This window comes from Durio zibethinus, unplaced genomic scaffold (assembly GCF_047325235.1).
Source record: "Durio zibethinus cultivar Kanyao isolate XHJ-2024 unplaced genomic scaffold, ASM4732523v1 HiC_scaffold_41, whole genome shotgun sequence".
Classification (NCBI taxonomy): Eukaryota; Viridiplantae; Streptophyta; class Magnoliopsida; order Malvales; family Malvaceae; genus Durio; species Durio zibethinus.
Genome location: NW_028322664.1, coordinates 15,001 through 20,000, shown reverse-complemented (window position 1 = coordinate 20,000; position 5,000 = coordinate 15,001).

Below are 5,000 nucleotides of genomic sequence, written 5' to 3'. Positions count from 1 at the left end.
AAAACCTATAGTGAATGAAAAACCTATAGTGAATAACAAACCTATAGTGAATGAAAAACCTATAGTGAATGAAAAACCTATAGTGAATGAAAAACCTATAGTGAATGAAAAACCTATAGTGAATAACAAACCTATAGTGAATAACAAACCTATAGTGAATAACAAACCTATAGTGAATAAAAAATGGAGACTAGTTAACGACAATGGCAATGGAAGACCACCATTTGACGACAATGGCAATGGAAGACCACCATTTGACGACAATGGCAATGGAAGACCACCATTTGACGACAATGGCAATGGAAGACCACCATTTGACGACAATGGCAATGGAAGACCACCATTTGACGACAATGGCAATGGAAGACCACCATTTGACGACAATGGCAATGGAAGACCACCATTTGACGACAATGGCAATGGAAGACCACCATTTGACGACAATGGCAATGGAAGACCACCATTTGACGACAATGGAACACCATTTAATTTTGATTTAGATTGATTTAATCCCTCTTATTCCTTTCCTTCTTTTTCTCTTTAATAGATTAATATTTTATTAATCTATTAAAGAGAAAAAGAAGTAATTCATAATCATCTGGTTAGGATCGATCTAAACCAGTCTATTATGTATATGATTGTATATGATTCAGCATGCCAACTATTAAACAACTTATTAGAAATGCAAGACAGCCAATTAGAAATGTCACGAAAGCCCCTGCTCTTCGGGGATGTCCTCAGCGCCGAGGAAGATGTACTAGGGTGTATGTGCGACTTGTTCAGATCATGGGCTGAGAAAAAGGAAACAATTTTTCAGTATCAACGATCAGTACCAGTGAATAGAATGGGGTTCTTCCGTTCACTATCTAAAAAAGATAGATCTACCATATCCTTCTATTGTGTATGAAATTTATGGTTTCCATTGGCGCAAATCCAATCTTGGAATTTTTTAAAAATTCCCCATTGGTAGCAAATGCTTATCCATTAAGCGGGGAAAATCCTATTTAAAAAGCAAAAAGATTATGCTTCGACTCTTGCAAAGAAACGGACTAACAGGGTCAGCTACCCAATTAATCCTCCTAATTACATACCGTTACTGTATAAGATAGATCTCGTTGTGAAAGATCTATTACTGAAAAATTTATGAGTAGAGCCGAAGAGTGTGAACTGTACAAGTTACCAATTAAATGTTAAATGAAGGAATGAGCTCCGGTGTATAGAGGGGACCTCACCGTTTAAGAAGTAACCATAGAAACGATGGAACCCACTATTTATTTATCCATTTCTATTTACTCCTTTATTTTAGTTAATATGCTTTTTTTGATACCTAGTATCAATACAATTTCTTATTTCAAGGCGAAATGAAATGCCTAGAAAAAAGGAAAAATCGTGGGCGGGACGGTTATAGTAGCAAAAGCCATTGGAATTTTATTTTATACATTGGAAGAATCCGTTTTGTTATTAATAGACTAGAAAAGAATAACTGAAAGAAAGAATTAGTTATTCATCAAAATTTCTTTTATTCAATGACCAGAATGAAAGAGGGATATATAGCTCGGAGACAAAGAGTAAGAGCTTTGGTTTCGGCTGATCGGGATAGAGATAGGAAAAAAAGATATTTTCGTCGTTTGTGGATCACTCGAATAAATGCAGGAATTCGAGGAATGGGGGTATCCTATAATTATAGTAGATTAATAAAAAATCGGTACAAGAAACAGTTGCTTCTTAATCGTAAAATACTTGCACAAATAGCTATCTCAAATAGGAATTGTCTTTATATGATTTCCAACGAGATTATAAAATAAGGAGATCGGAAGGAATCCACCGAAATGCTTTAAATGAAATGGGGTTCCCTCGAGAATGAACTCGAGGGAGGTAGAGTAGAAATTAATATGATAAAAAAATTCTGATAAGGTCATCAAAACAAGAAAACAAGATGAGCGAAGACGCTCAATAAAAAAAAAAAAAAATTTATTTTTCTTCCCCAACCCGATTCGATTCTTTTATTTATTTCTTTTTTCTTACGACACGACAATTTTGATTATCAGATTTTTTGAATAAAGCATCAGTCTACGTTTGATAATTTTGAGTCAATTGAAGGGTAAGCCTATTTATTTCTGGTTCTAAGAGCAGTAGTTCTAGCGGTCGACTCTCTTCTTTCAAATCGTTTCTCATTTCTGGTTCTAGTTCTAGCGGTCGACTCCCCTTCTTTCAAATCGTTTCTCATTATTAATAAAGGGTAACGAAGATAAAATACGAGCTTGTTTTATAGCAATAGTAATTAATCGTTGTTGTTTTAAAGTCAATCTATTTACTCGCCTAGATAAGATTTTTCCTTGTTCACTAATAAATCGACTAATTAAACTCATGTTTCTATAATCAATTCGATCCCCCGATTGGATCGGGGGCAAACGCCTACGAAAAGATCGCTTGTATTTATCCATCATTTCTTTATTCCTTATTTCTAAAAATAATCCTATCCTATCCTTTTCTAAAATCCTATTTTGATCGGATCAAATTCAAATTATAGAATTAATAGAATAAATACGATTTGCTTTGTTTTTTTTATTATTGTATTATTTATTTATTATTTATTTCTTATTTATTTGTTTATTTTATTAGTTTATTTTAATTATTTATTTATTATTTATTTGTTTATTTTATTAGTTTATTTTATTATTATATTATTTATAGATATTTATTTAAATATAATTTCATATTTTAATATATTTAATATATAAATATAATTTCATATTTAATATATTTAATATATAAATATAATTTCATATTTTAATATATTTAATATATAAATATAATTTCATATTTTAATATATTTAATATATAAATATAATTTCATATTTTAATATATTTAATATATAAAATATAAATATAATTTAATATTTTAATATATTTAATATATAAATATAATTTAAATAAATATCTATAACTGTGATAATACATAAATAATAAATAAATATAATTTATAAATATATATAAATATAAATTTCATATTTTAATATATTTAATATATAAAATATAAATATAATTTAATATTTTAATATATTTAATATATAAATATAATTTAAATAAATATCTATAACTGTGATAATACATAAATAATAAATAAATATAATTTATAAATATATATAGAACCGACACGAAAATAATAAATAATTAATAAAATAAGAAATAAATAATGAAATATAGTAATAAATACAAAATATAGTAATAACTAAAAAATATAGTAATGAATAAATCATACAATATAATAAATAATACAATATTAACAATATTAAAATTAACAACAATATTAAAATTAACAATATTAAAATAATCATTATGCACGAATAGAAAATAAAAAAAAAAATAGTTAGTGATATTAAAAATCTAATTCCTAATCAATGAAAATCCAACTCCTAATCATTCGAAGACTGTAAACTAAAAATCATTCGAAGACGGTAAACTAAAAAAATAAATAATTGACTCGAGAATAAAGAAAAAAATTATTAAAAAATAAGAACTAAATAAAAAATAGAATAAAAAAAAATAAAAGAATATTGATACAATCATATACCAGGTTAAAAAGGTTAAAAATTTATTAACGTGCATATCGAATAATTTAAAACTAAAAACTTCACTTTAAAAAGAAAGCGTGGAATAGACAAGGAAATACAAATATAGACTAATATATAAATAAAATATTTGTTATATATTAGTTATATATTATATCTAACTAATTATATACTTAATATTACTTAATATATTATATAATATATATTATTATACCTGAATACCTAATGTCCTATTTTCTCATACTAAATACCTAATGTTACCTAAATACCTAATGTCCTATTTTCTCATATTCTCGGGAAGGGTTGACATACGAGTACTTGATTCGATTTATTTCTTTATCTCCCCGTGAATTGTATGTTTGTAACAATAGGAACAGAATTTCTTCAATTCCAATCGACTAGGCGTATTGTGTCGATTTTTTTGAGTAATATACCTGGAAATGCCGTTGATTCCTTATTAACGACGTTTCGAACACAACTGGTACATTCCAAAATAATCGTTACTCGGACATCTTTACTCTTGGCCATGAACCCCCTTTGAGTTTTTAATTCACCCAACTCTTCTATTTTCCGATCAAAAGTGAAGAAGAAAGGAATGAAAATAAATAAATAAAAGTTGCTAACTCAAAACCAAATCCTGAAAGATTTCGTTGCAATCAATTGCAATCAATATAGTAAATCAATATGTATTATACTAATAGTAAATAAGTAATACAATGATTTCTAACTCGATTTAGAATCACAGTACGGTATTTTCTTTAAGTATCTTGTAGGATACTGTTGTTCCAGCCACATTTCTCTTTTCGCTCTACTAGTAATTTAATTGGAGCTTGAACCCAAGTTTTGTTGAGGTTCAATCCACTTTTTTCGTTCTACCTTCCTTATTTATTTTATATAATTCTTATATAATTAGAATTCTAAAAAAACTAAATAGAATTATTTCTTATATAATTAGAATTCATTTCTTATATAATTATAATTCTAAAAACAACTAAAGTCAAGGGGGGGCGAGAGATTAGTCACAGATATTTGATTGTATATCGATCTAATCTTTTTCACCCCGTCCCGCGACAATAACTAGAATTAAAAAAAAGGGAATGTTAACGCATCCGGGAAGAAACGATTGATCTCTATCAATAAACCCGCTAAAGAACCGAACCAGAGAGTACTTAGTACCGGTGCTACGGAAAGATATGTTTTTAGATCTCGCATTTAAAATCCTCCTTCTTTATCGTATTACATACATTATGGTAATACATATATAATCACATGTATGTGTGGTTAAAGACCACTTGTATTTGTATATTTGTACCCGGAATTCCTAATTCAAAATTAAAATTTAAATGTACAATGATTCGATAGATAAGATTTTCCTTTTCTTAAAACAGCAAAATAGGTCCCTTTCTGCCTGAGAATTCCCGCCAAAAA